Source organism: Kogia breviceps, chromosome 11, assembly GCF_026419965.1.
Source record: "Kogia breviceps isolate mKogBre1 chromosome 11, mKogBre1 haplotype 1, whole genome shotgun sequence".
NCBI classification, from domain to species: domain Eukaryota; kingdom Metazoa; phylum Chordata; class Mammalia; order Artiodactyla; family Physeteridae; genus Kogia; species Kogia breviceps.
This window is the reverse complement of record NC_081320.1, coordinates 62,403,111-62,417,179: the sequence shown is the minus strand read 5'-3', so window position 1 is coordinate 62,417,179 and position 14,069 is coordinate 62,403,111. Positions and strand designations below refer to the sequence as shown.

The window sequence follows — 14,069 nt, the reverse complement described above, 5'->3', positions numbered from 1 at the left end:
TCTGCCCAGATTTTAGCTCTATGAAACCTTGTATCCATGGGAAAACTACTTTTACACAAAATCTTTTCCAAAGATCTCTTATTAGAAAATTCTAATCTATTAGCCCCACCAAAGAGCCCAGGTAGGCACCAGGGTTGGGTTGCCTCATGCCAAACAACCAACAGGGAGGGAAGCCAGCCCCACCCATCAGCAGTCAAGCAAATTAAAGTTTTACTGAGCTCTGCCCACCACAGCAACAGCCAGCTCTACCCACCACCAGTTCCTCCCATCAGGAAACTTGCACAAGCCTCTTAGATAGCCTCATCCACTGGAGGGCAGACAGCAGAAGCAGGAAGAACTACAATCCTGCAGCCTGTGGAACGAAAACCACATTTACAGAAAGACAGACAAAATGAAAAGGCAGAGGACTATGTACCAGATGAAGGAACAAGATAAAACCACAGAAAAACAACTAAATGAAGTGGAGATAGGCAACCTTCAAGAAAAAGAAATCAGAAAAATGATAGTGAAGATGATACAGGACCTCAGGAAAAAAATGGAGGCAAAGATCGAGAAGATGAAAGAAACTAACAAAGATCTAGAAGAATTAAAGAACAAACAAACAGAGATGAACAATACAATAACTGAAATGAAAACTACACTAGAAGGAATCAATAGCAGAATAGGGCTTCCCTGGTGGCACAGTGGTTGAGAGTCCGCCTGCCGATGCAGGGGACATGGGTTCGTGCCCCAGTCCGGGAAGATCCCACATGCCACGGAGCGGCTGGGCCTGTGAGCCATGGCCGCTGAGCCTGCGCGTCCGGAGCCTGTGCTCCGCAACGGGAAAGGCCACACAGTGAGAGGCCCGCGTAGCACACACACACACACAAAATTAACCTGTTTCAGTCATGTAAAATACATACTGTCCTTAACAGAAACTAAGTTAGTCATAGTGATTGCCAGGTAAGCCTCTCCACAATTTAAACAAGGAGCCTCTTTGAGAACTTGAATGAGCTCCTGAATTCTCTTAAAATAGTTTCATCAGACATTGCAGTTGGGAGTAATTCAGACCTTGTTTCCATCACACATGTAAAATATATAAAGCTTGCTGATTATTAAATGGCATAATATGATGTGAAGTAGAGCTTGGCTAAAGTTTACTTGAATTCATTAGCATCTCTTCACAGTGAAGGTGAGTTGTTTAAGTAAAACTTAGGGGTCACAGGAAAGTAAGACATTTTCAAGTACTACTGCATTAGAGAAGTAGCTATTTACAATTAACATGCCATCTACAAAACTTGCCTTATCTAGTCACTAAAACAAGGGCCCTGAGGACCTGGTTAGGCATGGATTTGTTTAATTTCATCTATATTATGGAAATTAATGCATGTTTTGGGGCAACACTTTCTGATCTACACCATTTTTAAGAATAGCCTCCTATCTACCCCTCTCCTTCATTCAACCCAGTTAATAAAATTCTATTAGTTTTATTAAATTACTTACAGACAGATCATTAAATGAGACATAGGTAGAAGCATTTTGGTGGAGTTTTGCTGTATTTATTTACTTCTACATGATCTCTTTGGATGTGACTATCAATCTTTTTGTATGTGACAGATTTTCACATCCGTCCCTCTCTGTTCCTGACCTTGTCTTGCCCCTCATGTCCTCCTGCCTCTAGCATCTCTACTCTCATTCTGTGTTCTGTTGCCTTCTCAGAACTGTGTTTCTAGCACCCCTTCAACCAGCTAAGAATGTTGCCCACATCTCAGGGTCTACAGATTATGCTTCAAATTGCTTGGGTTAGAAAGCTTGGCCCTTCCCCATCTGATCCTCAATCTACATTTCCATTCAGATTTTCTGTGCGGGATTTGTTGCATTCTGTTTCCATGTCTTTATTCAAAATTTCCTCTTCCTTCCCAACTGTCAAAATTCTTGTCCTTTCTAGGTGCGGACATCTAAGGCACCCTCCAACTCTTTGCCCTGGACCATCTGTAATATCTTCTTTGCTGTCTTTGGTTCAGAATAATAACACTCCCTTTTGAACAGCTGTATCACTGGGAGAGAATTACAAGTAGGAGTTTTATGGTGACACATTCAAATCCTATCTTTGCCACTCTATGTGACCTTGGAAAGTTTATTTCCTCTTCTCTAAAATGCAAATCATCATCATCATCATCATAGATAGAGTGAACATTAAACTCACAGAACAGTATGTGACATATGGTAAATAATCAACACGAGCTATATTTGTTTACAGTCTTGACTTTTTGCTTCTCTGTTGTTCTTAGTCAGATTCATCCATAGATATCTTATCTCTCCAATAAGATGGTTCACTAACTGAGGTCAAAGCCTCTCTTGATTCTTTTTTTTTTTTTTTTTTTTTAAATTCAGGTGCACCTAGGGAGTCGCTTGGCTCACAGGTACTCAATGTTTGTTCATGGACTGAGATGGTATGTACAGTGCCAAGAGTCATCAGCAAAAGACACCACATCAGGGCTTCCCTGGTGGCGCAGTGGTTGGGAGTCCGCCTGCTGATGCAGGGGATGCGGGTTCGTGCCCCGGTCCGGAAAGATGCCACATGCCACGGAGCAGCTGGACCCGTGAGCCATGGCTGCTGAGCCTGCACGTCCGGAGCCTGTGCTCCGCAACGGGAGAGGCCACAGCACTGAAAGGCCCGCGTACTGAAAAAAAAAAAAAAAAAAAAAGACACCACATCAAAGCTGGCAGAAAATGTTTTCATAAGTTTCTGATGAAGTGAAATCTTTTGGTTCTCACCTCAAAAATCTCTGCAAAATGAAAGGCATATATCCCAGGCAAGAAAGTGTTACGTTTCATCCAAATGCTCCAAGCTGAAGTTGAGTAGTTTAAAATAGCTAAAGAAATGGGGGAGTATATTTAAAACTCATTTTATTTATTATCTCATCTTGTCTATCAAAAGTATATTTACCAAAACTATTTAATATGCAGGTTTTGTATAATAAGATCCATACCATACTGCTGGATATATAATACAGGCAAATAGCAATACTCTAAAATAGGCTGTAAGAAATAATACTAAGAGATCAGAGCATTTCAAATTATAATTTCATTGTGCATGTAATAAGTATCACTTTGGGTCTATAGGTCAAAATAAATAGTAATATCCTATGGTAGATAAATTCGGAAGAAATAAGAAACTCTTTGGACAAGATACTGTTGCTATGGAAACCTTAATGTTCACAAGCCTGCTTTGGAAGGCTCTGCTGCTTTGCCAGACTTTTTACATTTAACTTTCTTTCAAGATTTTTATTTAAGAAAAATATAAAAGGCCTTTTAGTGCTGTGACCTAAAATGTGACAGTGACACTCTACCCTCCATCCTTCTAAGATTCATGTAAATAACTTGTCCTGCACACTGCCCTATAGCGTGAAAATACAATTTAATTGGGGTTGAAAAGGAAAAACAAGAAAAGCGCAGTGTGCTCATGCTTGATTTGAATTTCCTTCCACAGCGGGGCTGTGGAAGGAGCTGGAGCGGGAACTTGCTTCACTTGAAGCAATTTTGGTGCCAGGTCACAGAGTTGAAAAAGATGACTTTTAAAGTACAAGTTTAAAGCCATCTCGAAGTGTTTCATTGGCACAGAGCTGTCTGAACTCCAAAGTCAGTGTTTGAGAAAATAAATCAGAAGCGTCAGAACTGAGCCTAGAAACTTTTGGCTCTGAACTTTATAAATTTCATTTATTTTATTCCCCAGGCAACACAAATTTACCACAGCCATCGACGTGTCTGGTAGGCTGAGACTTAATGAGGCTTAATAGACTTCTGCACTGCAAGTCTTATCTACATCCTTCAGTTTGTGCGTTTGCTCCTCTTACCCTCTGCCCACACACTCTGCGGCAATTTTCCGTTCGGAATGATCTTCCCTCACCTGGGGCCACCATGGTTGAGCTTCAAGACAATCAGTCAGGCCAGACTCAGGGGAAGTAGTCATTCTTTGAACAAGAGTCCTTAATGAACAACCTACCCAACTGTAAGCGAGACCCCACACCTGTTTGGATCTGGCACGGGCATAGTTTCCTGGAATTATTCTAAAAGTCAACAGATTCCCTGCTTACCTCTCCCCAAGAGCTAAGAACCAGAACTCTAAGAGAAAGGGATGCAAATAAATTACAGGGGCTTTCAATTGCAACAATTTTTCTTTAGATTGAATGGCTGCCCACTTATAACAATTTGCATGGCCTGTGTGCTTTCTACTCGATATGAGCTTGGTGTTATCTATAGGAACATTATATAAGGGAATATACGGCTCCCATGCCATTTTTAAGAAATGGACCCTAAATTTAAATGTAACAAAAAGCAACAGACTGATGTCTCTCTGTACTACCAAGAGGAAACAAAATGAAAATGAGAACATAAACGCCTACAGCATTTTATTGGATTCGTAGCCATAACTGACTTTAAAGTCTTACTCCAAATCCCCTAAAACGTGCTTCTTAAAAGCTCCCCTGAGAAAATTCTGACTTCTTTACACTAATTAAGAGCTCATCTATTTCCATAAAACAAGATAGGAGTTACACAATAAATTATATTGAATACAATTGTAATGATTGATTACCATATCACCTAGTCTTGTGAATTAGCATCCATTTTAAAGAACTGCACTTGAATATTTTGCTGCGTATACTGGTTAAATTCATCTTTAAAAAGTTTGGCGTCATTTATTTGGCCTAGAATGGTACTTCAGTTTGTGTTTCTATTAAAAAACAGATGAATTATTTAGAGCTGCAATTTTTTTTTTCTAAAAATAAAATGGGCTTTAAATGTAAATTCACATTTCTTGTTTAGAAGAAGTCCACAAGAATATTCTAGGAGGATCGCCTCAAGAAAATGCTAAGTCTGTAGAAATCAGTCGTCTTAGGAATTTAGTTCTTACCAGTTCATATACCTTTAATTTGGTTAGCATCTGCCGAAGGTAAGGAGTGGTTGCATAATTTTGAATAAACAGTGTAAGTTGGGAATAAATGATGGAAATCACTTAAATGCTAGTAGTCCATATTTTATACTGAATACAAATGACCCCTTATTACTAAATTTGTACCATTAACAGATTCTTTTTCTGGTTTATCTTGCTTTCCTCTTTCTTGATCACCTCAAGATATGTTCATGGTCTCTGATTCTGTTTTCTCAGTTTGTACTCAGTTGTTATCTAAATGCTAGGTGTTAATAACACCTTACACCTGTCTATTGTTTAATTCTAGTGAGAAATATTTCATCTGGATCTGTTTCTTCCACATGAATTTACCCACTGTCATCCTTATCTCGTATAAGATCATTTAATCATGTGGTTTCTTAAAGGAGCATTGTGAAAATATAGACAAAATGGGGGCAAAATCAAATTTAAACAGAGTTTTACTTACAAGATGATAGTAGATATTTATTTTTAAATACATAAAAGTAATATACTTAGTATCTGGGTCTATTTTTGATCCTGTGTCAATCCTGTCAACTAATCCTCCATAGTAAAATGAGGACATTGAATCAGATCAGACATAGCATAAGTATATATGATGTACCTCCTATTGCAAACCTGCCCAGAAAAAAAAAAAAAGTGCAACAATTAGCACTGCTATGGGCCTTGACTGAGGCTGTAAACGTATGAATGCATATCTCCCATCTCTGGATTTCATATTCTTTAAAGATCTTTTTTTAGTTTCATCACTCTTTAGTTACCATGTTGTTTAGTAAGAGTGCCATTTCTAAAGCCTGGTATTCTAAAGAAAAAAATATTTTAGACTATACTGTCTACTATAAATAGACTATATTGACTGTTACAGGAAAGATAGGCAATATGTGGGATAAAGCTTCATAGCAAGCAATGATGGTAGAAAAAAAGGTTATCTGATTAACAATGACCTGTTAATTTATAATTTATAATGTTTTAGTTTATCAACTTCTTTGGAAATATATTAATTACAAACTGTGTCATGGAGCAATTCAGGGACTGGTGATACAAAAATAACATACTACTGTCTTGCCCTTGTTTAAGCTACTCATTAGTTTTCATAACAATCCTATGGAGCTCTGGGAATTACTGGAATGATTTTACAAATGAAGAATCTGAAAATCAGAAGAAGCTAAGTGAGATACTCAAGTGATAGAGTCAAGACTTGATCATGGGTCTATTGACCACTGAACTGAAGAGTGAAGGACCCAATTTTTCTAAGTAATATGCTAAATTTGCAAAACCCTCTAATTCTCTTACTTTAAGAAGAACCAGTCTTATTTATCACATATAATTAATGACATAATCAATGTGAGATATTTTGAAAATTGCAATGTGCTTAAAAACTTGATTTTTCTAAGACTGTGCTTCTTAAAATGTGTCCCTATCTTTTACATTATTTAGTTTTCTGCTAAAAATCTAAAATAATCATATGGGTTTAATGTTTCCAAGTACATATTTTCTCTAAAAATAAAATTTTAAAAGGGTGATGGTGTTTTCCAAATATGTGAGCTCCCAAATGGTGGTCATTAAGTAAATCACATTAGCTTAAAAGTGTATGGAATTTGGGCTACTAGAGCAATATTTAACAGCAGCTTGTTTAACCAGAGGCACCTATATGAATTATATTTCAACCGGGAACTCATATCTTGGACTCGGCTTTATTAATCCTCCATAAGGGAATTCTTGAAATTTCACTTGACAAGCAACCTAGGCAACTCCCATAATGTGTGGTAAGAGCTCTAACACTTTACAAATAGACAAGGGTGGTTTGACCCTAGTGCTATTGTGTCCTATGACTCCTTTATGTCAACAAACTTGGGAAATAAGAAAAGGGAGAGATTTGACACATACTCTCTTCTACACAGTTTCATTTAACCTCCGTGAGATCATCTTCCTTTTTCCTGGAAAATCCCAGGGTGTACTAAATTTATTAAATCAGAAGTACTGAAATCTAATGAAAGCATCCTTAAAAATACAGCCACATATTAGCCCCTGGGGAAATAAGCAGGGCTACGAAAAATTACTTTCTTTCCCTTTCTGAAGCCTCTGGCCTTGCTAAGCGATCTAATCTAATTTCCTGTTGTTTTTATGCCATATTTTGAGTCCATTTGTTTTCAACATTCCACATTTCCCATGTTCCCAACTGACTTGTCACTACTTTCTCTCAATGGTCTGTTTAATGTTTTTGCTGAATTTAGATACACTCGATATACTTGAAATACTCCACGTGTTTCCTGGTTCATCATCCTCTCCTTCCACGTTTCTGCCTACCAGCCCCCTCCCCGCCCTACCGTGCGGGAGGATATTGGTCTCTTTCCTTCCCTGTGTGAAATGCAACTGATTTCCATACCGCTTGGGCCTCAGTTTTTGCACCTATATCAGGAAAAGTTTAGCTAGATAATTTTGAAAACACCTCCCTGAATGAAAAATTTAAGGCTTCTCAGAAAAAATATTGACTATAAACTGGAGAAATCCGCGGTTAGCTTTCTTAATTATACAGAATCTAGAACTACTTTAGTCTACCCTTTAGGCATTTTAAAATTCCTTTCATTGATATACATTGAAACTTTATCCACTTTGCAAAGAACTGCATAGAATTTCTCAGGGAACTTAAAAAAGTTTCCTAATTCAGTCCAGGCTTGCCAATCTGAAACTCCATTGTTACTATGTTTCTTTGCCTTCTAACATGTTTCTGACTCTTGTAAGTGACTCCAATTGCCTCTAGAACCTTAGAATAAAATTCAGATCCATATCTGTGGATGGCTATAGTATCTTAAATAATCAGATCCCTGACTTCATCTCCAAACTTTGGATGCCACCAGCCCTCTATCCACCATGCTCCCGTCACATCACCCTCTTTCTCACATCTGTTCTCTCTTCATGCATATGCTTCTGCTGTTCACATGTGCTGGGGAGAGGGGAATTTCCCTCTCTACCCCTCTCGAGTTCTTGTGGCTGGATTAATAATAAAATTGACACAATACATATTAACAGGAGAAAAAGCAATAAATTTTCATTTGTGTCCATGGAGGTCTCATAGCAATGGTACCTAAGAAGTGGCCAAAGCAGGCAGCTTTTATACATTTTAGAAAAAGAAACAATAAATTTGAGAGGAACTGACAGGACAAAGAAATTTAGGTTTGAGTCCTTAATTAGTAAGGAATTTAGGAAAAGTTTGGGCTTGGGGAGTAAATTAGTAAAGAAGTAACAAGGTTTATTTACATAAACTTCTTGGTCCTAAATTCGCTGCCTCTGATGATAAGGATGTCTTTCTACTCCTGGGTACAGGGAGGGCAGCTTTCAAATGGGAGGTTTATTTCCTGCTTTCAGAGAGACAGAGAGGAGGGGCAAAAAGACCCTCTTGCATCAGCCTTTTTTTGTGTGTGTGTGTGGTTTTATTTTCTTTATTTTTTACACATCTTTATTGGCGTATAATTGCTTTATAATGGTGTGTCAGTTTCTGCTTTATAAAAAAGTGAATCAGCTATACGTATACATATATCACCACCTCTCCTCCCTCTTGCGTCTCCCTCCCACCCTCCCTATCCCACCCCTCTAGGTGGTCACAAAGCACCGAGCTGATCTCCCTGTGCTATGCGGCTGCTTCCCACTAGCTATCTATTTTACATCGCATCAGCCATTTCTTAAGTAACTTTAAATCAAAATAATCAATATGCCATTAAGGCATATTTTGGGGTGCCCTGTCCAGGGCCCTAACTCTTGGCTACTCCCTTTTCATTCTCCTATCTTAGCTTAAAAGTGAACTCCTTGGAAGGTTCCTTAAAAAACTAAAAATAGAATTACCATATGACCCAGCAATCCCACGACTGGCCATATACCCAGAGAAAACCATAATTCAAAAAGACACATGCACCCCAATGTTCACTGCAGCACTGTTTACAGTAGCCAGGTCATGGAAGCAACCTAAATGCCCATCGATAGATGAATAAAGATGTGGTACATATATACAATGGACTATTACTCAGCCATAAAAAGGAATGAAATTAGGTCATTTGTAGAGACGTGGATGGATCTAGGGACTGTCATACAGAGTGAAGTAAGTCAGAAAGAGAAAAACAAATATCGCATATTACCGCATATATGTGGAACCTAGAAAATGGTACAGATGAACTGGTTTGCAGAGCAGAAACTGAGACACAGAAGTAGAGAACTAACATATGGCCACCGAGGGGGGAAAGTGGTGGAGGGGTGGAGGTGGTGGTGGGATGAATTGGGTGATTGGGATTGACATGTATACACTGATGTGTATAAAATGGATGACTGATAAGAACCTGCAGTATAAAAAAATAAATAAAATTAAATTTAAAAATTAAAAAAAAGTGAACTCTTTAGAGAGACCACCCCTGACCACATTATCTAATCGATAATATTCCTGTTATTCCCTATAAATACACTGATTTTATTTGCCTCATAAAACTTAAAACATTGGAGGCAATATACACCTCATCTGGGAGTTGCCATTCTAAATAATTTACCAGATAACTTAAGTTTCCATCTTAAAATGGGATCTAGAGAAAGAAATGGCTCACAAAACTGTCTAGGCTCTAGAGTCAGAAGCTCTGCCCTTTGGCCCACAAGACTAGAAGGGTCTGTGGAATATCAAGATGCTATATGAAATGTATAGAAATCTCAGGACAATCATGATGCAGGCTTTTAGGGTTTGGGGGCCAAGCAAATACCATTTCTACTTTTTTTTTTTTTTTTTGCGGTATGCGGGCCTCTCACTGTTGTGGCCTCTCCCGTTGCGGAGCACAGGCTCCGGACGCGCATGCTCAGTGGCCATGGCTCACGGGCCCAGCCGCTCCGCGGCATGTGGGATCTTCCCGGACCGGGGCACGAACCCGTGTCCCCTGCATCAGCAGGCGGGCTCTCAACCACTGCGCCACCAGGGAAGCCCTACATTTCTACTCTTGATTAACAGTCCCTGTCATACCACTAGATCCTGATAAAGACTGATTGTCTGACCCTTACATACCAGTGCGTCTTCTAATCTGAGTTGCCAGTCCTGGTCTAGATGTTATCTAATTTACCATCATACAGAGTCAGGTATGCCCCGTAGCAGTTTATCATTTTATGGCGGTATACAGGAGATCTGGAGTAAGCAGGCCCAGGAATGTAAGACCCACACACGCACTGATGGCTAACACTGCCAGCGCATCTGCTTCTCACCCTCAACTCACACCCAAGAGATGTGACATTCAAGAACTAAAATATGAAGGAGAAACAGGAATATTCCAGGTAATTGGGACAGCCTAGAGGTTAAAAAATAGGAGTGCTGCTCTGGAAGTCAAGTCTGTCAGGAGGAGAGAATGAGAGACAAATGGTGAAGGATGAAAAATTAGCAGGTGTTGGAACACAACACAGCTTATAACACAGGGTTTAAAGTTTTCTCTTGGGCTTCCCTGGAGGCGCAGTGGTTGGGAGTCCGCCTGCCGATGCAGGGGACACGGGTTCGTGCCCTGGTCCGGGAAGATCCCACATGCCGCGGAGCGGCTGGGCCCGTGAGCCATGGCCGCTGAGCCTGCGCATCTGGAGCCTGTGCTCCACAACGGGAGAGGCCACAACAGTGAGATGCCCGTGTAGCACAAAAAAAAAAAAAAAAAAATTTTTCTCTTTATCAGGAGTAGCAGCAAGGCAGTGAAAGGTTTTAAGCTGGGAGAGAACAGCGTGTTATGAACACATTTGCATTTTTGAAGACCACTCGTTGCAGTTTGGGGACTGGATTAGAAGGGACAAATGAGACCTCTGATGGGAGGTCTCATTTAATCCAGTGGGGAGAAGAGAATGTTCTGGGTGAACATAGTTGCACTGGGATAGAGAAAAGCAGATTGCTCCTAGAATTTATTCAGGAAAAAGAATCAACAGGACTTGATGATCGATTGGATAAGAGAAATGAGGGAAAGAGCAAGTAGGTAGTTCTGACTTCTGACTTGAGAAAGTCAGTGGATGCTGTTAGCATTCACTGATAGAAGTCATGAAGAGTAGAGCAGAATTTTGCTTGTGAATGTGGAGGAAGGGGACAGGTTAAGAGAGGTGACACATCCAATTTTATACATATTGTGATGAGGTGTCAAAAGGATGTTCAAACCAAGATACTGAATAGGCAGTTGGATTCACAGAGGTACGACGGGTTTAGGTTGGATATACTCATTGAAGTCTTCGGCATACATATGCTCATTAAAGCTGTGACAATGAATGAGATTATTTAATAAGAATAAGAGTAAACTAAGAAGAGAAAGGGATCTAGGAGAGAACCTTAAGAGGTTAAAGGGCAGGCTTCACTATACTTAGTTAAGTTTATAAACTGTTCATTGAGTTATAGAGACACTCTAGTAGGAAAAGTAGAGATGACAGTTGTCTTTTATTAACAATTTCTGAAGTAAAAAATATATGCTTGATATAATATGCCATTATCATTGAATCCTCTCTTTTGCTGTTTACCCAGCACAATAAGAAAATACCTTTCGGTTTGCTGACAAAATTTAAAAATTATTCTTAGTGGTGCACAAGAGAATTTCCAACTAGACTGAGCAGGTTACAAGCAATCAAGAGGGCACCAACAAATCAGGGAAAGATCTATATTTTGCATGTATGGCTACAGAGTCAGGATGGCAGTATTTCCTCATCAACAATGGCTTTACCTCACTACTTGGGGCATTTTTATCTCACTCACTAAAGAATTATCCTGCATGAAAATCAATCTAAACATTTCACAGCAGCTGCAGACAAGTCTTTCTAAGTGTAATAACGCCAATACATGGCATTCTTATGGAGTCTCCTGCAGTATCTGCTTGAATATGCCTTGTCAAAACTGCAAAGGAAAATTTGTTAGCTGTGCTGTTGCACTGTTACCTCAAAAATCAAAACTAGTAGCTCATGAAATAAAATAAGAAAAAATAAAGCACTGTGGATGTAAATATGTGACTGTCTAAGATACATTCTACTTGAATTTGGCATTAGTCTGTTAAGGAGACTTTCTGTTATTCTAGTGGTTGTCTTCCAGATTTTCACTGTTCGGATGTCTGTATTTAAAGAAATAGATTTCAGAAATGTCATTTCATAGTTCAGATTTTACTACCATTCTTTTTTTCAGGACTAACTGCCAGCTCCTTCTTTAACTCAATAACCACCTTAATAAAAATAAAAGTACATCATATATCTCCTAAAACAGAGCCTTATACATGGTAAGTATTAAAGAAATAATTGTTCAGAAAGCAGCTGATGAGTTCATTACAAGTGTATAGTTTCCCCATTTCTCACCTATTCTATTGGCAAAAGTCCAACATACTCTGTTGATGAGATTACATGGAAATAGACACTCTGGTATGTGGCTGGTGGGAAAGATGAGTGATACAGTGCCTCTGTATGGGAAATGGCAGATTAGCATTCTAACAAGGAAAATGAGGCAGCCATCGCAGGTATAATTGTAGTGGAAGGACATTCACAGCAGGAAGACCAGAGGAAGGGATGTTGTGAGAATCTAGGTAGGCACAAGAGAAAGGAAGTTTTATTTTTCAGCAATGATATTTAAAAAAAAAAAAAAAAAGATAAGTATGAGTTCACTTTCGAAATAAGATCATGTAGATCGAGCCATGACAGATGAGTAATTTGAAGTCTCACATACCTGGATTTGAATGCATTATACCATGTACTATTTGTTTTATTGTGTGCAAGTTAATCAGCTGCTCTAAACCTTGGTTTGCTGCCCTATAAAATGGGGATATGATGAGCTATCTCACAATCGTTTTTTGGTTTTTTTTTTTTGAGACAGTGTCTGACATAGAATCTAAATATGACCACTCTTCCTTCCCCTTTGAAGATCATTTTCCAAACAAGGCAAAGGAGGAGAGAGGTGAGGAGGGTGGTGGCGAGAAGTTGACCCAAGAGAGTCCCACTGGAGAATTGGGATTTCATTTCCTGAAACATTATGTATATTTCTAGGAGTTTAATAGGTGATACTTTTAGTATATTTGTCAGACACTGGGCTTTTCAAACCAAATAAAAGCATCCTTTTAGTATTTTTGGCAATATAATTATTTTCCCATTTAGGAAGCCAATGTGGACCATTTCAGCATAATAAGATGAACAGAGTCACACCAAGCCTTTCTCTGAAAGAAGAGCAAGATAGAATGGCTCTTCATTTTTATTCTTAAAGATGTGAAGTAGTCTTTGTAAGACTCACTGCTATTACTGGCTACCCCACTGGAAGGCAAGCTGCTTTCACTTGGTTTTACTTGGACAGATTCTCAGGGATGTTCCCCCAAATGTGCCACCAAGAAATGCATACATAATAAGGCCTCGCCATGGTGAAAAAAACATAGACAGCTGAAAATCACTTTGTTCTGAGCTGCTTACCTCAACTCAGAGCACCGAGCTTTCGAAACAAGGCACATGCTTCCAACCACAGGATGGCCAGGAATTTTGATTCAGGTCAGGGCTTGCTTTCCCCTCCACCTTATTAAGAAGGAAAGAGAAACAATGTGAAGGTTACCATTTGTTAACCACTAGGTGATCAGAGTGTCTTGCTGAGGGAAAAGGGTTTGTGTCTCAACAAGAATTATTCATTTGCTAAGCCTGCTGTCATTCTATGGACTATTCCAGTTTCCTGAACACCTTCTCTCTGAATGCCTCTTCTTCGAGACTGTAGGTTATTATGCGCCATCCCCCAACTATTAAATATGCACAGGGCATCTCTGTAGACATATGTTCTTTGGAAAAACTGTTTGAAATAGTGTCTTAAAGCCTTATTGCCTCATTAACACACATCACCCTGCTGTGTGCCTGCCATCCATGTTCTGGTCCTCACATGAGTCTTAGGGTCCAATTCTACTTTTTTCAAACATGGTGGAGAAACAACTGTATCAGGCTCATCAGAGTACTTATTAAAATGTCAATTTACAGACCGCACCCTAGCTCTCTGCATTCGAACACCATTTCCAAAAGATAAAACCAGCATCTAATGCTTGGAGAGACTCCCTCTCTAAATTAGGTTAAAGTCCTTCTGAGGAAACTTAACAACTTAGACAGTGGCCCTGAGGAGGGCTGGAAAGAATTACCAGAGGTAGTTAGGAATGCTCTCTCA

General features: G+C 39.2%; 1 long non-coding RNA gene across 1 annotated transcript in view; it reads right to left on the bottom strand.

Annotated features, from left to right (window-relative positions):
- LOC136792090 (uncharacterized) overlaps positions 1-13,430 on the bottom strand; it is a 314,851-nt gene extending 301,421 nt beyond the window's left edge. Inside the window, exon 1 of the long non-coding RNA XR_010835252.1 lies at positions 13,343-13,430. This is a non-coding gene — a long non-coding RNA (uncharacterized lncRNA). The remainder of the gene's footprint in view (positions 1-13,342) is intronic.
- Between the last annotated feature and the right edge of the window lie 639 nt (positions 13,431-14,069).